Consider the following 23150-nt stretch of genomic DNA (forward strand, 5'->3'; position numbering starts at 1 on the left):
GAGTGAAGGAATTCATTTTATTGATAAAATCCCAAGAGTCTGCTGAGAAAAGAGAGTGAATGCGAAGTAGACTTTAACACGGCTCTGGGAGCGAGCCGAGTGCGGGCTAACCGGGAGAATTGCTTGAAAGAAACGCGACACCGAATGAGCGGTCAGAACAAAGCCTCAATACGGTTTTCCCGTGGTGTTTTTGTTGCTGCCTTGTCTTTTGCACAGAGTAAAAGACAAGGCAGCCATCGAATAGGGCCCGATTGTTCCTACTTGGTCAGCCGAGGAGCAAGGGGGGGGGGGGGGTGGGGGGGGTGGGGGGGGGGTTGGGCAAGCGTCTCAACCAAGCAAAGCTCACCATGGGGAAGGTTGCTATGCCAACTAGCCTGATGCCCTGCTCCCGCAGTGACGGATAATCGTACTCTGGTTTCTCTTCATAACGTACAAGTCTTTCGCCTTTTACTAAAGACTTCTGTGGAGAGCAGCACTAATGAGTTGTTTCTATTTTTGGCAGGCTTTACCTTTGCGGGTGAAGCCCTTTCTGTCTGTGCAAAAGAAATCTTGTTACTGTGCAGAGTGACTTCTCTGAGTAGAGTCGCCTTACTTGTTGAGACTGTGCCGATGTTCGAAGCTGGAGTGCAAAGTTGTTGCTTGAATGGTGCTTGCTGGAGCATGCGGGAGTGCAAAGTTATACCATTTAAAAGGGCTGAAGAGTGCTCAGTGCAGCGGGTGGGCGGAGGTGCAACGTGACACTCTGGCCACCTATGGCCATAAAAAGAACACTGCTACAAGTGCGCATTGTGCCAGCAAGGGCCCTCGGACCTGAAACAGTGGACAGTTATCGCTTCTCGGCCTTTTGGCTAAGATCAAGTGTAGTATCTGTTCTTATCAGTTTAATATGTCCTCTATACGAGGACAACATATTAAATGGATTTTTAAGAATAGGAGTTGAAAAAGAAGCTTGCTCCGTTCACTCCAAGCCTCGACCCGGTACTGCAGTGCCGCTGGGAACGGTGCGCTCTCCTCTGCTCTTGTGAAAAAGCAAACAGCGGTGCAGGATGGAAGTTTCAGGGAGCCCAAGATGAAACTTTCTTTTAATCTGCTGAGAAAAGAGAGTGAATGTGAAGTGGACTTTAACACGGCTCTGGGAGCGAGCCGAGTGCGGGTTAACCGGGAGAATTGCTTGAAAGAAACGCGACACCGAATGAGTGGTCAGAACAAAGCCTCAATACGGTGTTCCCGTGGTGTTTGTGGCTGCCTTGTCTTTTGCACAGAGTAAAAGACAAGGCAGCCATCGAATAGATTGTTTCTACTTGGTCAGCCGAGGAGCGGGGGGGGGGGGGGGGGGCAAGCGTCTCAACCAAGCAAAGCTCACCAAGTAGGAACAATCGGGCCCTTTTCGATGGCTGCAACACCTGAAAGAGATATTGATGCGAGACCCGATCAAATGCTTTTTCAAAGTCTAAATTTAAGATGACAAGCTGGGTGTTTCTGTCTCTAGCGTAATCAATGATGTCTCGAATCAGTACGAGGCTGTCGGTGAGTTGTCTCCCTGAGATGGCACAAGCTTGGTCTGGGTGAATTACCTCCTCTAAAACAGAGGACATCCGTGTCGCTAAAACCTTGCAAAAAAGTTTACAGTCAAAGTTTAAAAGTGTGATGGGCCTCCAATTCTTTAGGTCAGTCTTATCATTTTTTTATAAAGTAGAGTCACTATTCCCACTCTAAAACTGTCAGGCAGTCGGTCGAGTTTTTCAAAATCTTTAAAAACATCTAAAATGTCTGATGATAAAAGGTCCCAATAGGTCAGATAGAATTCTGCAGGAAGCCCGTCTAAACCCGGAGCTCGACTTCTCTTAAAACCTGTTAGGCATTTTTTTAACTCTAAAGCAGTAAAATTCTGTGTCAAGTGTGCATTCTCTTTTACGGTTTTGTCAACGAATTTTAAGATTTCTGCCGATGTTTCCAAGTGCACTGGTTTCTCTTTGTACATGTTACTATAAAAGGTATGTACAGTTTCAATCATCTCTTGTGTGGATTTTGTTAAAAACCCATATTCTCTTTTTAGATTTTGAATACACTCCTTTTTATTTTCTTAACTTTCTTTCTTTTTCACCTTCCTCAATTTCCTGCTCCCTGCTTCTTACAAAAATTCCTTTACTCTTTATTTCTGCTAAAACTGACATTTCCTTTTTGACATCTTTGATTTCTTCTTTAAAGTCTATGCCACACTGATTTAGTTTAAAGTAGCGCTGTAAGCGTTTATGTAGTCCCATCATACATCTATTCTCTTTCCTTTTTTTACGTTTACCTTGCTGTTTAAAAAAAGTCTGGGTCGTTTCCTTCACCATTTCCCACCATTGTGCATGTGTTTCGTAGAGGTCTTGAAGGGTCTGCCACTCTTTATAACATTCCCTGTACTGACTGACTATGATTTCATCCTCCAACAGGGAACAGTTGAGTTTCCACAGACCACTTCCTACCGTCACACCAGAAGGGGGTGAAAGGGTGCAGGAGAGCATAAGGTGGTCTGAAAAGAAAACAGGGGTTAATCTAACATCAGTGGGTGGGCAATCTCTAGTAAAGAAATAATCAATGCGAGAGGCTCTGGTGCCATCATGACTAAACCAGGTGAAGCCCTCCTCTCTGGGATGCATGGTTTTAAAACAGTCAGTAAGCTTAAAATCCCTGCATATGCCCTGAAGTAAAATCGAAGTCTTATCCACTTTAAAATCTACCCCTGCTCTTTTTCTATCTTTCCTGCTCAAGATACAGTTAAAATCCCCTACTACAACTAAAGGTACTTGCCCTAGCATGTAAAGCTGTATATCTTCTAAAAGGTCATACCTTTCATTTTTTCCATTGAAACCATAAATATTTAAGAGGTTAAAGTCTTGCCCCATAAAATTCAAGTGTGCTAAAAGTGCCCGTCCGTCTCTCACCACTGTGCTACCTTTCACCAGAACATGCGGATTTTTAATTAGAATGGCCACACCATCATTTTTATTTTGATTTGAGCCACTCCATATCGATAAATGGGGCCACATTTCCTCCCATTGTCTATGGTTTTTTTAAAAAGGTAGTCCACATTCTTGTATTAAAAACACATCTGATTTTATGGAGTCTAAGAAGGATAAAATACTCTGGGCTCTTGTCTTTGATTTCACACTTCTCACATTTAGTGTTGAGAAGGTGAGAACCATTAAAAGCATAAAGGAAAGTAGGTATGTCATTTTCGTTTTTCTAAGTTATCAAAACAAATTACACACAGGTTATTTCTTGGGAAACTAGCTCTTCCTTCATTTCTTTAGGTGAAAAGTGAGTAGGGTGATCTATATTTCCTTTTCGGACTCTCGGTGTTGGCCTCTGACGCAATGTTGCATTTAACTTTGAGTCCCTGGGGGTTGATTGCAGAGCTGAAGTTAAAAAGGAGACCTCATTTGGTGAGTCGGAGGGGAAGACTCTAGGTTCTTCCACTGAAGAACTGTCTGAAAGGGACCTAACCCTTCCCCTCTTCTCTGATACCACTGGGGAATCAGAGGCTCAGATGCCGTCCTCTTCGGCTGTTGACCTTCGGGGAGGTGAGTATCTTCACTAGACTCACCTGTCTGCTCTTCCTCCTCATTTAGCGTAGCTCCACCCTCTGCCTGTGAATTCTCACAGACTTCAACACTGAGTGGTAAGGCCTCTACAGGCCCCTCCCCTTTTTGCTCCTCACTTCCAATCCAAGCTTTTGGCGGGAAGTTTGAATTTATTGGGTCAACCTCTTCACTTTGTTCACCAACTGCCACCTTTGGTCCTTCTCTTTGTTGGCTTGACTGTGGCTTTACCGTCTTTAATTTGTTGGCAAAATATTTAGGGCAATCTCTGAAGAGGTGATTTAATTCTCCACAGAGATTACATTTCCTGCCATTTGGACACTCTCCAAAAGTTTGCCCAATTTCTCTGCTCTTCCCACATAACACCTTGGTACAAGCCTCAATCAGGTGCCCATGCTCACCACACTTGCGGCAGAACTTGGGCTGCCCCTGGTAGTGGATGTAACCTCGGTTTTCAAGGTGGCCAGAGTGTCGCCCACCCGCTGCACTGAGCACTCTTCAGCCCTTTTAAATGGTATAACTTTGCACTCCCGCACGCTCCAGCAAGCACCATTCAAGCAACAACTTTGCACTCCAGCTTCGAACATCGGCACAGTCGCAACAAGTAAGGCGACTCTACTCAGAGAAGTCACTCTGCACAGTAAGAAGATTTCTTTTGCACAGACAGAAAGGGCTTCACCCGCAAAGGTAAAGCCTGCCAAAAATAGAAACAACTCATTAGTGCTGCTCTCCACAGAAATCTTTAGTAAAAGGCGAAAGACTTGTACGTTATGAAGAGAAACCAGAGTACGATTATCCGTCACTGCGGGAGCAGGGCATCAGGCTAGTTGGCATAGCCACCTTCCCCATGGTGAGCTTTGCTTGGTTGAGACGCTTGCTCCCCCCCCCCCCCCCTTGCTCCTCGGCTGACCAACTAGGAACAATCGGGCCCTATTCGATGGCTGCCTTGTCTTTTACTCTGTGCAAAAGACAAGGCAGCAACAAAAACACCACGAGAATCCCGTATTGAGGCTTTGTTCTGATCGCTCATTCGGTGTCGCGTTTCTTTCAAGCAATTCTCCCGGTTAGCCCACACTCGGCTCGCTCCCATAGCCGTGTTAAAGTCTACTTCGCATTCACTCTCTTTTCTCAGCAGACTCTTGGGATTTTATCTATAAAATGAATTCCTTCACTCAAACTATGTTAAAACTGCTTCGTCCTTAATATTTACCATGTCTAGAAAGATTTAAACAAAAAAAACAACGTTGTACTTTGCAGTAAAAGAAAGAGCAAATCTAAAGTTTCAGGAATCCGAGAATAAGCTTACTTTCATGAGTTCTTCACGATTTCGGATTTTGCTATAAAATGAATTCCTTCACTCATACTAAATTAAAACTGCTAAACCGCTAATCTGTTATATGTAAGGCAGATGTCAAATTCACCGAAATAGGATCAAAGGGTATTCGGCCAATCGAGCTGTAGCAGCTTCGGTAAAAGAGTATAAGTTGAAGAGTTTGTGAATAAAGGTGTGCGCACACATAGTGTGCTGTACGAAAATAGGCAGGGAGCAATGCCGGCTGGGGTATATGTTCTTGTATGTTGTCTGACTGTTTGATTTGAATGTGTTGTGTAAGTGTCCTGTTGAATGTTACATGTTTGGGCTTTGACACGCTTCACTGTGGTTGTTAACTGTGTGGTGTGTCCTGAAATGTTATATGTTTGGGCTGTGTGACATGCTTAATGCTTGTCAGTAGCTACCCACTTATTCATATATAGCAACTGACAACATAAGAAGTCCGGACATACTTTGATAGTAGTTGTAGAAGTATCCTTATTGATAATAGATCACTAATTCATAGTGATAGAACAGTAGATGAACAGGTGCTTGCACATGTCTCACGAAAATAAAATGGGTGTATGATTGCTGACGGCAGAGCAATACTGCCAAACTTATGAGTTCTTGTGGCAAACTTGATTCAGTGTCTTGACGTGTATACGCTGTTTCGCTGACTTGATTGTCACAAGAAACAAAGTGTGTTTGATAAGATCCGACCATTTTATTACGGGAGGATCAGTATGTATGGATTCTGATGTGACTGATAAACCCATTCGTATCTTAAGCATAATCTAATACGTGAGACAACGCCCTGGCACACGATAAAAAAAAAAAAAGAGAGAGAGCGGTTTTGTGTCCCCACTGTCCATAATGTAGAAAAGAGAGAAAAAAGCCTTTCTGATTTGGTGTGTGTGCTCATAGTGCAGAGTGTAGAGAACAGAAAGCCGTTTTGGTGTCACGGGTGTTGTGACTTACACACACACATTTCTAAATTGAGAAAGGAAATTATTTTAGAGGAAGCACTAGAGTTTAGATCCCACATTTGTTGATAGGCATTAATTTATTTCTTCACTTCTGATGAAGTTTCAACAATAAACAACAAACTTTGTATTATGAGAAAGAACTTCTTCAGCAATAAGCATCTCTCGACATATTACGAAATACAGATTTTGCTATAAAATTAATTCCTTCTATCAGCCTGACTTAAAACTGTTTGTCCTCCTTATTTATCCACTTCAAATCAAGTTACAACAATTAAAAAAAATTTGTAGTTTGAGAAAGAACAACTTAATCTTCAGCAATCAGTATAAAAAGAGGTGCAAATGCCAACCATACATACCTAAAAGGTGGAGCGGAAGTATTCAGCTGCAAGTAGGTGTGAATGTTCGACCATAATTTGTAAAAAGCGGGTAAGAAAAGGTTCGAATGCCCCACTATATATTAACAAAAGCGGGAGGAGAGGTCTTCGGATGAGAGTGGGTGAGAATTTCCAACCATAATCTATAAAATACGGTGAAAAAAAATATGTGAATGCCTCATAGAACACTAAAAGCGGAAGTGTTCGGCTGCAAGAAGGTGTGAATGTCCGACTATATTTGGTGAAAAGCAGGTGAAGCAAGGTCTGAATGCCCAACCTTACATCATCAAAAGCGAGATCAGAGGTGTTTGGCTGCAAGAAGGCCATAGTTTGCCAAAAGCGGGTAAGGTGCGAATGACCGACTAAATATCAACAAAAGTGGGGGCGGAGGTCTTCGGATGCAAGTGGGTGTGAATATCCCACCATACAAGTATGGTGGAGAGGAAGCTGTGAATGGCCGACCATAGTAAAAGGCGGGTGAGAGAAGGTGCGAATGTCAAACCATACATAATCAAAACAGGGAGCGGAGGTGTTCTGCTGTAAGAAGGTGTGAATGTCCAACCATAGTTGGTAAAAAGCGGGTAAGAAAAGGTTAAAATACCCGACTGTACACAATCAATAGCGGGAGCGGAGTTGTTCGGCTACTAAAAGGTGTGAAAGTCCGACCATGGTTTGTAAAAAGCGGGTAAGAAAAGGTGCAAATGCCCGACAATGTATGATCAAAAGAGGGAGTGGAGGTTTTCGGCTGCAAGAAGGTCTGAATGTCCAACCATAATTTGAAAAAACCGGGGAAGAAAAGGCTCGAAAGCCCGACTATACACCATCAAAAGTGGGAGCGGAGGTGTTCAGCTGCAAGACGGTCTGAATGTCCATCAATAATTGCTAGAAAACATGAAATAAAATTTTCGAATATCAAACTGCACATGATCATAAGCGGGAGAGGAGGTGTTCAGCTGCAAGAAGGTGTGAATCTCTACCCATAATTACTGAAAAATGGGTAAGAAAAGGTGCGAATGCCTAACCATACATCATCAAAAGAGGGAGCGGAGGTGTTCCGCTGTAAGACGGTGTGAATGTCCGACCATAGATGGTAAAAAGCGGGTAAGAAAAGGTTAAATTACCCGACTGTACACAATCAAAAGAGGGAGCGGAGTTGTTCAGCTAAGAGAAGGTGTGAAAGTCCGACCTTGGTTTCTAAAAAGCGGGTAAGAAAAGGTTCGTATGCCCGAATATACACCATCAAAAGCGGAAGCTGAGGTGTTCGGCTGCAAGATATTGTGAACGTCCGACCAAAGTTTGTAAAAAGCAGTTAAGAAAAGGTTCGAATATCTAACCAAACATAATCAAAAGCGGGAGCAGAGCTGTTCGACTGGAAGTAGGTGTGAATGTTAGATCATAATTTGCAAAAAGCTGATGAGAAAGGGTGAGAATGCCCGACTATACACCATCAAATGCGGTAGCGGAGTTATTCGGCTGTGAGTAGGTGTGAATCTCCAACCATAATTGCTGAAAAATGTGTTAGAAAAGGTAAAAATGCCGGTCCATACATAATCAAAATCGGGAGAGGTGGTGTTCAGCTGCAAGAAGGTCTAAATGTCCATCAATAATTGCTAGAAAACATGAAAGAAAATTTTCGAAAATCAAACCACACATGATCATAAGTGGGAGAGGAGGTGTTCAGCTGCAAGATATTGTGAACGTCCGACCAAAGTTTGTAAAAAGCAGTTAAGAAAAGGTTCGAATATCTAACCAAACATAATCAAAAGCGGGAGCAGAGCTGTTCGACTGCAAGTAGGTGTGAATGTCAGATCATAATTTGCAAAAAGCTGATGAGAAAGGGTGAGAATGCCCGACTATACACCATCAAATGCGGTAGCGGAGTTGTTCGGCTGTGAGTAGGTGTGAATCTCCAACCAGAATTGCTGAAAAATGTGTTAGAAAAGGTAAGAATGCCGGTCCATACATCATCAAAAGCGAGAGAGGTGGTGTTCGGCTGCAAGTAGGTGTGAATGTCCAGCCATAATTACTCACAAACGGGTAAGAAAAGGTAGTATTGCCAGACCATATATGATCAAAACAGGGAGCGGAGGTGGTTCAGCTGCAAGAAGGTTTGAATGTCAAACTAAAGTTCAAATATATTAACAAAAGCGGGAGGAGAGGTCTTCGGATGAAAGTGGTTGAAAATTTCCAACCATAATGTATAAAATGCGGTGAAAAAAAAGGTGTGATAGAACACTAAAAGGTGGAGCGGAAGTGTTCGGCTGCAAGAAGGTGTGAATGTCCGACTATATTTGGTGAAAAGCAGGTGAAGCAAGGTCTGAATGCCCAACCTTACATCATCAAAAGCAAGATCAGAGTTGTTAGGCTGCAAGAAGGCCATAGTTTGCCAAAAGCGGGTAAGGTGCGAATGTCCGACTAAATATCAACAAAATTTGGGGCGGAGGTTTTCGGATGCAAGTGGGTGTGAATATCCCACCATACAAGTATGGTGGAGAGGAAGCTGTGAATAGCCGACCATAGTTTGGAAAAAGTGGGTAAGAAAAGGTTTGAATGCCCGAACATACACCATCAAAAGAGGGAGCGGAGGTGTTCCGCTGTACGAAGGTGTGAATGTCCGACCATACTTGGTAAAAAGCGGGTAAGAAAAGGTTAAAATACCCGACTGTACACAATCAATAGCGGGAGCGGATGTGTTCGGCTACAAGGTGTGACAGTCCGACCATGGTTTGTAAAAAGCGGGTAAGAAAAGGTGCGAATGTCCGACAATGTATGATCAAAAGAGAGAGCGGAGGTTTTCGGATACACGAAGGTTTGAATGTCCTACCAAAGTTTGTAAAAAGCGGGTAAGAAAAGGTTCGAATGCCCGACTATACACCATAAAAAGCGGGAGCGGAGGTGTTCCGCTGTAAGACGGTGTGAATGTCCGACCATAGTTGGTAAAAAGCGGGTAAGAAAAGGTTAAAATACCCGACTGTACACAATCAATAGCGGGAGCGGAGTTGTTCGGCTACAAGAAGGTGTGAAAGTCCGACCATGGTTTGTAAAAAGCAGTTAAGAAAACGTTCGAATATCCAACCAAACATAATCAAAAGCGGGAGCAGAGCTGTTCGACTGCAAGTAGGTGTGAATGTCCAGCCATAATTACTCACAAACGGAGGAAGAAAAGGTAGTATTGCCAGACCATACATGATCAAAACAGGGAGCGGAGGTTCAGCTGCAAGGTGTTAATGTCTGACTATAGTTTGTAAAAAGCGGGTAAGACAAGGTGCGAATGCCCAACAATGTATGATCAAAAGAGAGAGCGGAGGTGTTCGGCTGCAAGGTCTGAATGTCCAACCATAATTTGTAAAAACCGGGTAAGAAAAGGCTCGAAAGCCCGACTATACATCATCAAAAGCGGGAGCGGAGGTGTTCAGCTGCAAGAAGGTGTGAATGTTCGACTAAAGTTTGTAAAAAGCTGGTAAGACAAGGAGCGATGTCCCGACATTGTATGATCAAAAGCGGGAGCGGAGGTGTCCAGCTGTGAGTAGGTGTGAATGTCCGACCATAATTGCTGAAAAATGTGTTAGAAAAAGGTAAGAATACTGGACCATACATCATCAAAAGCGGGAGAGTTGGTGTTCGGCTGCAAGAAGGTGTGAAAGTCCGACAATGGTTTGTAAAAAGCGGGTAAAAAAAGGTTCAAATGCCCGAATATACATCATCAAAAGCGGAAGCGGAGGTGTTCGGATGCAAGAAGGTGTGAACGTCCGACCAAAGTTTGTAAAAAGCAGTGAAAAGCGAGAAAAAGCATTTCGTGAGTTCTGCATGATTTGGGATTTTGCTTATAAAATGCATTACTTCACTCAAACTATGTTAAAACTGATTTGTCCTTCATATTTACCATGTCTAGAAATATTTAAACAAAAAAACAACGTTGTACTTTGCAGTAAAAGAAAGAGCAAATCTAAAGTTTCAGGAATCCGAGTATAAGCCTGCTTTCATGAGTACTGCACGATTTCGGATTTTGCTATAAAATGAATTGCTTTGCTCAAACCAAGTTAAAACTGCTTTGTCCTTCCATATTCATCAATGTCTAGATCGACTTCAACAAAGAAAAACATTGGACTTTGCAGTAGAAGAAGTTGAAATCCATCTACACATTGATAAATATGAAGGACAAAGCAGTTCCCACTTGCCCATAAGAAAATAAGCTTATTCTCGGATTCCTGATCCTTCAGTGTTGCTCTTTCTTCTACTGCAAAATACAATGTTGTTCTTTGTTGAAGTCGATCTAGACATTGATAAATATGAAGGAAAAAGCAGTTTTAACTTGGTTTGAGTGAATTAATTCATTTTATACATAAAATCCGAAATCGTGCAGAACTCATGAAAATAAGCTTATTCTCGGATTCCTAAAACTTTTGATTGGCTCTTTCTTTTACTGCAAAGTACAACGTTGTTTTTTTTGTTTAAATATATCGAGACATTGATAAATATGAAGGTAAAAGCCGTTTTAACATAGTTTGACTGAAGGAATTGATTTTATAGATAAAATCCCAAATCATGCAGAACTCCTCAAAAGGGGCGTATGGCTTAATCACAAGTGTGGCTCTTTCTCATTCAGGGTAGTATGAGGAAGTTTATGCTTGAAATATATGTAGAAATGGGTACATATGAAGGACAAAGCAGTGTTAACTTAGTTTGAGTGAAGGAATTCATTTTATACATAAAATCCCAAATCATGCAGAACGTATGAAAAGAAGCTTATTCTCGGATTCCTGATCCTTCAGTTTTGCTCTTTCTTCTACTGCAAAATACAATGTTGTTCTTTGTTGAAGTCGATCTAGACATTGATAAATATGAAGGAAAAAGCAGTTTTAACTTGGTTTGAGTGAATGAATTCATTTTATACATAAAATCCGAAATCGTGCAGAACTCATGAAAATAAGCTTATTCTCGGATTCCTAAAACTTTTGATTTGCTCTTTCTTTTATTGCAAAGTACGTTGTTTTTTTTGTTTAAATCTATCGAGACATTGATATATATGAAGGTAAAAGCCGTTTTAACATAGTTTGAGTGAAGGAATTAATTTTATAGATAAAATCCCAAATCATGCAGAACTCCTCAAAAGGGAGGTATGGCTTAATCACAAGTGTGGCTCTTTCTCATTCAGGGTAATATGAGGAAGTTTATGCTTGAAATATATGTAGAAATGGGTACATATGAAGGAAAAGGCAGTGTTAACTTAGTTTGCGTGAAGAAATTCATTTTATACATAAAATCCGAAATCGTGCAGAACTCATGAAAATAAGCTTATTCTCGGATTCCTAAAACTTTTGATTTGCACTTTCTTTTACTGCAAAGTACAACGTTGTTTTTTGTTGAAATCTATGTAGACATTGATTACATTCACACCTACTTGCAGTCGAACACCTTCTCATCCACTTATGATCATGTGCGGTTGGGCTTTCGCACCTTTTCTTAACCATTTTTCAGTAATTATGGGTGGACATTCAGACCTTCTTGCAGCCGAAAACCTCCGCTCCTCTTTTGATCATACATTGTCGGGCATTCACACCTTGTCTTACCCGCTTTTTACAAACTTTAGTCGGACATTCAAACCTTCTTGCAGCTGAACCACCTCCGCTCCCTGTTTTGATCATATATGGTCTGGCAATAGTACCTTTTCTTACCCGTTTGTGAGTAATTATGGCTGGACATTCACACCTTCTTGCAGCCGAACACAACCTCTCCCGCTTTTGATGATATATGGTCCGGCATTCTTACCTTTTCTAACACATTTTTCAGCAATTATGGTCGGACATTCACACCTACTCACAGACGAACACCTCCGCTCCCACATTTGACAGTGTATAGTCGGGCATTCTCACCCTTTCTCATCAGCTTTTTGCAAATTATTCTCTGACATTCACACCTACTTGCAGTCGAACAGCTCTGCTCCCGCTTTTGATTATGTTTGGTTAGATATTCGAACCTTTTCTTAACTGCTTTTTTACAAACTTTGGTCGGACGTTCACACCTTCTTGCAGCCGAACACCTACACTTCCGGTTTTGATAGTGTATATTCGGGCATACGAACCTTTTCTTACCCGCTTTTTACAAACCATGGTCGGACTTTCACACCTTTTAGTAGCCGAACAACTCCGCTCCCGCTATTGATTGTGTACAGTCGGGTATTTTAACCTTTTCTTACCCGCTTTTTACCAACTATGGTCGGACATTCACACCTTCGTACAGCGGAACACCTCCGCTCCCTCTTTTGATGGTGTATGTTCGGGTATTCAAACCTTTTCTTACCCGCTTTTTCCAAACCATGGTCGGCTATTCACAGCTTCCTCTCCACAATACTTGTATGGTTGGATATTCACACCCACTTGCATCCGAAGACCTCTGCCCCAAATTTTTTTGATATTTAGTCGGACATTCGCACCTTACCCACTTTTGGCAAACTATGGCCTTCTTGCAGCCAAACACCTCTGATCTCGCATTTGATGATGTAAGGTTTGGCATTCAGACCTTGCTTCACCTGCTTTTCACCAAATATAGTCGGACATTCACACCTTCTTGCAGCCGAACACTTCCGCTCCACCTTTTAGTGTTCTATCACACCTTTTTTTCACCGCATTTTATACATTATGGTCGGAAATTTTCAACCACTCTCATCCGAAGACCTCTCCTCCCGCTTTCTTTAATATATTTGAACTTTAGTCGGACATTCAAACCTTCTTGCAGCTGAACCACCTCCGCTCCCTGTTTTAATCATATATGGTCTGGCAATACTACCTTTTCTTACCCGTTTGTGAGTAATTATGGCTGGACATTCACACCTACTTGCAGCCGAACACAACCCCTCTCGCTTTTGATGATGTATGGACCGGCATTTTTACCTTTTCTAACACATTTTTCAGCAATTATGGTCGGAGATTCACACCTACTCACAGCCGAACACAACCCCTCTCGCTTTTGATGATGTATGGACCGGCATTTTTACCTTTTCTAACACATTTTTCAGCAATTATGGTCGGAGATTCACACCTACTCACAGCCGAACAACTCCGCTCCCGCATTTGATGATATATAGTCGGGCATTCTCACCCTTTCTCATCAGCTTTTTGCAAATTATGATCTGACATTCACACCTACTTGCAGTCGAACAGCTCTGCTCCCGCTTTTGATTATGTTTGGTTGGATATTCGAACCTTTTCTTAACTTCTTTTTACATATTTTGGTTGGACGTTCACACCTTCTTGTAGCCGAACACTTCCACTCCTGCTTTTGATGATGTATGGTTGGGCATTCACACCTTTTTTTTGCCCATTTTTCAGGAATTATGGGTGGACATTCACACCTTGCAGCTGAACACCTCCTATCCCACTTATGATCATGTGCGGTTTGATTTTCGAAAAGTTTCTTTCATGTTTTCTAGCAATTATTGATGGACATGTAGACCTTCTTGCAGCTGAACACCACCTCTCCCGATTTTGATGATGTATGGACCGGCATTTTTACCTTTTCTAACACATTTTTCAGCAATTATGGTTGGAGATTCACACCTACTCACAGCCAAACAACTCCGCTACCGCATTTGATGGTGTATAGTCGGGCATTCTCACCCTTTCTCATCAGCTTTTTGCAAATTATGATCTGACATTCACACCTACTTCCAGTCGAACAGCTCTGCTCCCGCTTTTGATTATGTTTGGTTAGATATTCGAACCTTTTCTTAACTGCTTTTTACAAACTTTGGTTGGACGTTCACACCTTCTTGTAGCCGAACACATGCACTCCTGCTTTTGATGATGTATGGTTGGGCATTCGCACCTTTTTTTTTACCCATTTTTCAGGTATTATTGGTGGATATTCACACCTTCTTGCAGCTGAACACCACCTCTCCCGATTTTGATTATGTATGGACCGGCATTTTTACCTTTTCTAACACATTTTTCAGCAATTATGGTTGGAGATTCACACCTACTCACAGCCAAACAACTCCGCTACCGCATTTGATGGTGTATAGTTGGGCATTCTCACCCTTTCTCATCAGCTTTTTGCAAATTATGATCTGACATTCACACCTACTTCCAGTCGAACAGCTCTGCTCCCGCTTTTGATTATGTTTGGTTAGATATTCGAACCTTTTCTTAACTGCTTTTTACAAACTTTGGTTGGACGTTCACACCTTCTTGTAGCTGAACACATGCACTCCTTCTTTTGATGATGTATGGTTGGGCATTCGCACCTTTTTTTTTACCCATTTTTCAGGTATTATGGGTGGACATTCACACCTTCTTGCAGCTGAACACCACCTCTCCCGATTTTGATTATGTATGGACCGGCATTTTTACCTTTTCTAACACATTTTTCAGCAATTAAGGTTGGAGATTCACACCTACTCACAGCCGAACAACTCCGCTACCGCATTTGATGGTGTATAGTCGGGCATTCTCACCCTTTCTCATCAGCTTTTTGCAAATTATGATCTGACATTCACACCTACTTGCAGTCGAACAGCTCTGCTCCCGCTTTTGATTATGTTTGGTTAGATATTCTAACCTTTTCTTAACTGCTTTTTACAAACTTTGGTCGGACGTTCACAATATCTTGCAGCCGAACACCTCCGCTTCCACTTTTGATGGTGTATATTCGGGCATACGAACCTTTTCTTACCCGCTTTTTACAAACCAAGGTCGGACTTTCACACCTTCTCTTAGCTGAACAACTCCGCTCCCTCTTTTGATTGTGTACAGTCGGGTAATTTAACCTTTTCTTACCCGATTTTTACCATCTATGGTCGGACATTCACACCGTCTTACAGCGGAACACCTCCGCTCCCTCTTTTGATGATGTATGGTTAGGCATTCGCACCTTTTCTTACCCATTTTTCAGTAATTATGGGTAGACATTCACACCTTCTTGCAGCTGAACACCTCCTCTCCCGCTTATGATCATGTGCAGTTTGATATTCGAAAATTTTCTTTCATGTTTTCTAGCAATTATTGATGGACATTCAGACCGTCTTGCAGCTGAACACCTCCGCTCCCACTTTTGATGGTGTATAGTCGGGCTTTCGAGCCTTTTCTTCCCCGGTTTTTACAAATTATGGTTGGACATTCAGACCTTCTTGCAGCCGAAAACCTCCACTCCCTCTTTTGATCATACATTGTCGGGCATTCGCACCTTTTCTTACCTGCTTTTTACAAACCATGGTCGGACTTTCACACCTTTTAGTAGCCGAACAACTCCGCTCCCGCTATTGATTGTGTACAGTCGGGTATTTTAACCTTTTCTTACCTGCTTTTTACCAACTATGGTTGGACATTCACACCTTCTTACAGCAGAACACCTCCGCTCCCTGTTTTGATTATGTATGGTTTGACATTCGCACCTTCTCTCACCCGCCTTTTACTATGGTCGGCCATTCACAGCTTCCTCTCCACCATACTTGTATGGTGGGATATTCACACCCACTTGCATCCGAAGACCTCCGCCCCCACTTTTGTTGATATTTAGTCGGTCATTCGCACCTTACCCGCTTTTGGCAAACTATGGCCTTCTTGCAGCCAAACACCTCTGATCTCGCTTTTGATGATGTAAGGTTGGGCATTCAGACCTTGCTTCACCTGCTTTTCACCAAATATAGTCGGACATTCACACCTTCTTGCAGCCGAACACTTCCGCTTTTAGTGTTCTATGAGGCATTCACATATTTTTTTTCACCGTATTTTATAGATTATGGTTGGAAATTCTCACCCACTCTCATCCGAAGACCTCTCCTCCCGCTTTTGTTAATATATAGTCGGGCATTCGAACCTTTTCTTACCCGCTTTTTACAAATTATGGTCGAACATTCACACCTACTTGCAGCTGAATACTTCCGCTCCACCTTTTAGGTATGTATGGTTGGCATTTGCACCTCTTTTTATACTGATTGCTGAAGATTAAGTTGTTCTTTCTCAAACTACAATTTTTTTTTAATTGTTGAAACTTGATTTGAAGTGGATAAATAAGGAGGACAAACAGTTTTAAGTCAGGCTGATAGAAGGAATTAATTTTATAGCAAAATCTGTATTTCGTCATATGTCGAGAGATGCTTATTGCTGAAGAAGTTCTTTCTCATTCTACAAAGTACAACGTTGTTTATCGTTGAAACTTGATTAGACATGAATAAATATGAAGGACAAAGCAGTCTTAACTTGGTTTGAGTTAATGAATTCGTTTTATAGGAGAATCCAAATTCGTGCATAACTCATAAAATAGAGCTTATTTTCGGATTCCTGAAGAATGAGTCTGGTTCTTTCTCATAATACAAAGTTTCTTGTTTATTGTTGAAACTTCATCAGAAGTGAAGAAATAAATGAATGCCTATCAACAAATGTGGGATCTAAACTCTAGTGCTTCCTCTAAAATAATTTCCTTTCTCAATTTAGAAATGTGTGTGTGTAAGTCACAACACCCGTGACACCAAAACGGCTTTCTTTTCTCTACACTCTGCACTATGAGCACACACACCAAATCAGAAAGGCTTTTTTCTCTCTTTTCTACATTATGGACTGTGGGGACACAAAACCGCTCTCTCTTTTTTTTTTTGATTGTGTGCCAGGGCGTTGTCTCACATATTAGATTATGCTTAAGATACGAATGGGTTTATCAGTCACATCAGAATCCATACATACTGATCCTCCCGTAATAAAATGGTCGGATCTTATCAAACACACTTTGTTTCTTGTGACAATCAAGTCAGCGAAACAGCGTATACACGTCAAGACACTGAATCAAGTTTGCCACAAGAACTCATAAGTTTGGCAGTATTGCTCTGCCGTCAGCAATCATACACCCATTTTATTTTCATGAGACATGTGCAGGCACCTGTTCATCTACTGTTCTATCACTATGAATTAGTTTATCTATTATCAATAAGGATACTTCTACAACTACTATCAAAGTATGTCCAGACTTCTTATGTTGTCAGTTGCTATATATGAATAAGTGGGTAGCTACTGACAAGCATTAAGCATGTCACACAGCCCAAACATATAACATTTCAGGACACACCACACAGTTAACAACCACAGTGAAGTGTCAAAGCCCAAACATTCAACAGGACACTTACACAACACATTCGAATCAAACAGTCAGACAACATACAAGAACATATACCCCAGCCGGCATTGCTCCCTGCCTATTTTCTTACAGCTCACTATGTGTGCGCACACCTTTATTCACAAACTCTTCAACTTATACTCTTTTACCGAAGCTGCTACAGCTCGATTGGCCGAATACCCTTAGATCCTATTTCGGTGAATTTGACATCTGCCTTACATGTAACAGATTAGCGGTTTAGCAGTTTTAATTTAGTTTGAGTGAAGAAATTCATTTTATAGCAAAATCTGAAATCGTGAAGCACTCATGAAAGTAAGCTTATTCTCGGATTCCTGAAACTTTAGATTTGCTCTTTCTTTTACTGCAAAGTACAACGTTGTTTTTTTTGTTTAAATCTTTCTAGACATGGTAAATATGAACGACAAAGCAGTTTTAACATAGTTTGAGTGAAGGAATTCATTTTATAGATAAAATCCCAAGAGTCTGCAGAGAAAAGAGAGTGAATGCGAAGTAGACTTTAACTAGGCTATGGGAGCGAGCCGAGTGTCGGCTAACCGGGAGAATTGCTTGAAAAAAACGCGACACCGAATGAACGGTCAGAACAAAGCCTCAATACGGGATTCTCGTGGTGTTTTTGTTGCTGCCTTGTCTTTTGCATAGAGTAAAAGACAAGACAGCCATCGAATAGGGCCCGATTGTTCCTACTTGGTCAGCCGAGGAGCAAGGGGGGGGGGGGGGGGGGGGGGGGCAAGCGTCTCAACCAAGCAAAGCTCACCATGGGGAAGGTGGCTATACCAACTAGCCTGATGCCCTGCTCCCGCAGTGACGGATAATCGTACTCTGGTTTCTCTTCATAACATACAAGTCTTTCGCCTTTTACTAAAGACTTCCGTGGAGAGCAGCACTAATGAGTTGTTTCTATTTTTGGCAGGCTTTACCTTTGCAGGTGAAGCCCTTTCTGTCTGTGCAAAAGAAATCTTCTTACTGTGCAGAGTGACTTCTCTGAGTAGAGTCGCCTTACTTGTTGCGATTGTGCCGATGTTCGAAGCTGGAGTGCAAAGTTGTTGCTTGAATGGTGCTTGCTGGAGCATGCGGGAGTGCAAAGTTATACCATTTAAAAGGGCTGAAGAGTGCTCAGTGCAGCGGGTGGGCGGAGGTGCAACGTGACACTCTGGCCACCTATGGCCATAAAAAGAACACTGCTACAAGTGCGCATTGTGCCAGCAAGGGCCCTCGGACCTGAAACAGTGGACAGTTATCGCTTCTCGGCCTTTTGGCTAAGATCAAGTGTAGTATCTGTTCTTATCAGTTTAATATGTCCTCTATACGAGGACAACATATTAAATGGATTTTTAAGAATAGGAGTTGAAAAAGAAGCTTGCTCCGTTCACTCCAAGCCTCGACCCGGTACTGCAGTGCCGCTGGGAACGGTGCGCTCTCCTCTGCTCTTGTGAAAAAGCAAACAGCGGTGCAGGATGGAAGTTTCAGGGAGCCCAAGATGAAACTTTCTTTTAATCTGCTGAGAAAAGAGAGTGAATGCGAAGTGGACTTTAACACGGCTCTGGGAGCGAGCCGAGTGCGGGCTAACCGGGAGAATTGCTTGAAAGAAACGCGACACCGAATGAGTGGTCAGAACAAAGCCTCAATACGGTGTTCCCGTGGTGTTTGTGGCTGCCTTGTCTTTTGCACAGAGAAAAAGACAAGGCAGCCATCGAATGGATTGTTTCTACTTGGTCAGCCGAGGAGCAGGGGGGGGGGGGGGGCAAGCGTCTCAACCAAGCAAAGCTCACCAAGTAGGAACAATCGGGCCCTTTTCGATGGCTGCAACACCTGAAAGAGATATTGATGCGAGACCCGATCAAATGCTTTTTCAAAGTCTAAATTTAAGATGACAAGCCGGGTGTTTCTGTCTCTAGCGTAATCAATGATGTCTCGAATCAGTACGAGGCTGTCGGTGAGTTGTCTCCCTGAGATGGCACAAGCTTGGTCTGGGTGAATTACCTCCTCTAAAACAGAGGACATCCGTGTCGCTAAAACCTTGCTAAAAAGTTTACAGTCAAAGTTTAAAAGTGTGATGGGCCTCCAATTCTTTAGGTCAGTCTTATCATTTTTTTTATAAAGTAGAGTCACTATTCCCACTCTAAAACTGTCAGGCAGTCGGTCGAGTTTTTCAAAATCTTTAAAAACATCTAAAATGTCTGATGATAAAAGGTCCCAATAGGTCAGATAGAATTCTGCAGGAAGCCCGTCTAAACCCGGAGCTCGACTTCTCTTAAAACCTGTTAGGCATTTTTTTAACTCTAAAGCAGTAAAATTCTGTGTCAAGTGTGCATTCTCTTTTACGGTTTTGTCAACGAATTTTGAGATTTCTGCCGATGTTTCCAAGTGCACTGGTTTCTCTTTGTACATGATACTATAAAAGGTATGTACAGTTTCAATCATCTCTTGTGTGGATTTTGTTAAAAACCCATCTTCTCTTTTTAGATTTTGAATACACTCCTTTTTATTTATAACTTTCTTTCTTTTTCACCTTCCTCAATTTCCTGCTCCCTGCTTCTTACAAAAATTCCTTTACTCTTTATTTCTGCTAAAACTGACATTTCCTTTTTGACATCTTTGATTTCTTCTTTAAAGTCTATGCCACACTGATTTAGTTTAAAGTAGCGCTGTAAGCGTTTATGTAGTCCCATCATACATCTATTCTCTTTCCTTTTTTTACGTTTACCTTGCTGTTTAAAAAAAGTCTGGGTCGTTTCCTTCACCATTTCCCACCATTGTGCATGTGTTTCGTAGAGGTCTTGAAGGGTCTGCCACTCTTTATAACATTCCCTGTACTGACTGACTATGATTTCATCCTCCAACAGGGAACAGTTGAGTTTCCACAGACCACTTCCTACCGTCACACCAGAAGGGGGTGAAAGGGTGCAGGAGAGCACAAGGTGGTCTGAAAAGAAAACAGGGGTTAATCTAACATCAGTGGGTGGGCAATCTCTAGTAAAGAAATAATCAATGCGAGAGGCTCTGGTGCCATCATGACTAAACCAGGTGAAGCCCTCCTCTCTGGGATGCATGGTTTTAAAACAGTCAGTAAGCTTAAAATCCCTGCATATGCCCTGAAGTAAAATCGAAGTCTTATCCACTTTAAAATCTACCCCTGCTCTTTTTCTATCTTTCCTGCTCAAGATACAGTTAAAATCCCCTCCTACAACTAAAGGTACTTGCCCTAGCATGTAAAGCTGTATATCTTCTAAAAGGTCATACCTTTCATTTTTTCCATTGAAACCATAAATATTTAAGAGGTTAAAGTCTTGCCCCATAAAATTCAAGTGTGCTAAAAGTGCCCGTCCGTCTCTCACCACTGTGCTACCTTTCACCAGAACATGCGGATTTTTAATTAGAATGGCCACACCATCATTTTTATTTTGATTTGAGCCACTCCATATCGATAAATGGGGCCACATTTCCTCCCATTGTCTATGGTTTTTTAAAAAAGGTAGTCCACATTCTTGTATTAAAAACACATCTGATTTTATGGAGTCTAAGAAGGATAAAATACTCTGGGCTCTTGTCTTTGATTTCACACTTCTCACATTTAGTGTTGAGAAGGTGAGAACCATTAAAAGCATAAAGGAAAGTAGGTATGTCATTTTCGTTTTTCTAAGTTATCAAAACAAATTACACACAGGTTATTTCTTGGGAAACTAGCTCTTCCTTCATTTCTTTAGGTGAAAAGTGAGTAGGGTGATCTATATTTCCTTTTCGGACTCTCGGTGTTGGCCTCTGACGCAATGTTGCATTTAACTTTGAGTCCCTGGGGGTTGATTGCAGAGCTGAAGTTAAAAAGGAGACCTCATTTGGTGAGTCGGAGGGGAAGACTCTAGGTTCTTCCACTGAAGAACTGTCTGAAAGGGACCTAACCCTTCCCCTCTTCTCTGATACCACTGGGGAATCAGAGGCTCAGATGCCGTCCTCTTCGGCTGTTGACCTTCTGGGAGGTGAGTATCTTCACTAGACTCACCTGTCTGCTCTTCCTCCTCATTTAGCGTAGCTCCACCCTCTGCCTGTGAATTCTCACAGACTTCAACACTGAGTGGTGAGGCCTCTACAGGCCCCTCCCCTTTTTGCTCCTCACTTCCAATCCAAGCTTTTGGCGGGAAGTTTGAATTTATTGGGTCAACCTCTTCACTTTGTTCACCAACTGCCACCTTTGGTCCTTCTCTTTGTTGGCTTGACTGTGGCTTTACCGTCTTTAATTTGTTGGCAAAAGATTTAGGGCAATCTCTGAAGAGGTGATTTAATTCTCCACAGAGATTACATTTCCTGCCATTTGGACACTCTCCAAAAGTTTGCCCAATTTCTCTGCTCTTCCCACATAACACCTTGGTACAAGCCTCAACCAGGTGCCCATGCTCACCACACTTGCGGCAGAACTTGGGCTGCCCCTGGTAGTGGATGTAACCTCCGTTTTCAAGGTGGCCAGAGTGTCGCCCACCCGCTGCACTGAGCACTCTTCAGCCCTTTTAAATGGTATAACTTTGCACTCCCGCACGCTCCAGCAAGCACCATTCAAGCAACAACTTTGCACTCCAGCTTCGAACATCGGCACAGTCGCAACAAGTAAGGCGACTCTACTCAGAGAAGTCACTCTGCATAGTAAGAAGATTTCTTTTGCACAGACAGAAAGGGCTTCACCCGCAAAGGTAAAGCCTGCCAAAAATAGAAACAACTCATTAGTGCTGCTCTCCACAGAAATCTTTAGTAAAAGGCGAAAGACTTGTACGTTATGAAGAGAAACCAGAGTACGATTATCCGTCACTGCGGGAGCAGGGCATCAGGCTAGTTGGCATAGCCACCTTCCCCATGGTGAGCTTTGCTTGGTTGAGACGCTTGCTCCCCCCCCCCCTTGCTCCTCGGCTGACTAACTAGGAACAATCGGGCCCTATTCGATGGCTGCCTTGTCTTTTACTCTGTGCAATAGACAAGGCAGCAACAAAAACACCACGAGAATCCCGTATTGAGGCTTTGTTCTGATCGCTCATTCGGTGTTGCGTTTCTTTCAAGCAATTCTCCCGGTTAGCCCACACTCGGCTCGCTCCCATAGCCGTGTTAAAGTCTACTTCGCATTCACTCTCTTTTCTCAGCAGACTCTTGGGATTTTATCTATAAAATGAATTCCTTCACTCAAACTATGTGAAAACTGCTTTGTCCTTAATATTTACCATGTCTAGAAAGATTTAAACAAAAAATACAACGTTGTACTTTGCAGTAAAAGAAAGAGCAAATCTAAAGTTTCAGGAATCCGAGAATAAGCTTACTTTCATGAGTTCTTCACGATTTCGGATTTTGCTATAAAATGAATTCCTTCACTCAAACTAAATTAAAACTGCTAAACCGCTAATCTGTTATATGTAAGGCAGATGTCAAATTCACCGAAATAGGATCAAAGGGTATTCGGCCAATCGAGCTGTAGCAGCTTCGGTAAAAGAGTATAAGTTGAAGAGTTTGTGAATAAAGGTGTGCGCACACATAGTGTGCTGTACAAAAATAGTTAGGGAGCAATGCCGGCTGGGGTATATGTTCTTGTATGTTGTCTGACTGTTTGATTTGAATGTGTTGTGTAAGTGTCCTGTTGAATGTTACATGTTTGGGCTTTGACACGCTTCACTGTGGTTGTTAACTGTGTGGTGTGTCCTGAAATGTTATATGTTTGGGCTGTGTGACATGCTTAATGCTTGTCAGTAGCTACCCACTTATTCATATATAGCAACTGACAACGTAAGAAGTCCGG

The 23150-nt window shown here is 42.2% G+C and overlaps 6 non-coding genes across 6 annotated transcripts; 4 read left to right on the forward strand and 2 right to left on the reverse strand.

Annotated features, from left to right (window-relative positions):
* The first annotated feature begins 406 nt into the window (after positions 1–406).
* LOC140285850 (U5 spliceosomal RNA) lies at positions 407–520 on the forward strand. The gene has a single exon (XR_011910794.1). It is a non-coding gene; the product is annotated as a U5 spliceosomal RNA (small nuclear RNA).
* A 308-nt stretch (positions 521–828) lies between these two features.
* LOC140285838 (U2 spliceosomal RNA) lies at positions 829–1012 on the forward strand. Its single transcript, XR_011910784.1, has one exon. It is a non-coding gene; the product is annotated as a U2 spliceosomal RNA (small nuclear RNA).
* Positions 1013–4263: 3251 nt separating this feature from the next.
* Positions 4264–4377, reverse strand: LOC140285859 (U5 spliceosomal RNA). The gene has a single exon (XR_011910801.1). It is a non-coding gene; the product is annotated as a U5 spliceosomal RNA (small nuclear RNA).
* Positions 4378–18197: 13820 nt separating this feature from the next.
* LOC140285846 (U5 spliceosomal RNA) lies at positions 18198–18311 on the forward strand. Its single transcript, XR_011910790.1, has one exon. It is a non-coding gene; the product is annotated as a U5 spliceosomal RNA (small nuclear RNA).
* Positions 18312–18619: 308 nt separating this feature from the next.
* LOC140285840 (U2 spliceosomal RNA) lies at positions 18620–18803 on the forward strand. The gene has a single exon (XR_011910786.1). It is a non-coding gene; the product is annotated as a U2 spliceosomal RNA (small nuclear RNA).
* A 3248-nt stretch (positions 18804–22051) lies between these two features.
* Positions 22052–22165, reverse strand: LOC140285860 (U5 spliceosomal RNA). The gene has a single exon (XR_011910802.1). It is a non-coding gene; the product is annotated as a U5 spliceosomal RNA (small nuclear RNA).
* Positions 22166–23150: the final 985 nt, after the last annotated feature.

This window comes from Leuresthes tenuis, unplaced genomic scaffold (assembly GCF_036924035.1).
Source record: "Leuresthes tenuis unplaced genomic scaffold, fLeuTen1.0.hap1 SCAF_61, whole genome shotgun sequence".
Classification (NCBI taxonomy): Eukaryota; Metazoa; Chordata; class Actinopteri; order Atheriniformes; family Atherinopsidae; genus Leuresthes; species Leuresthes tenuis.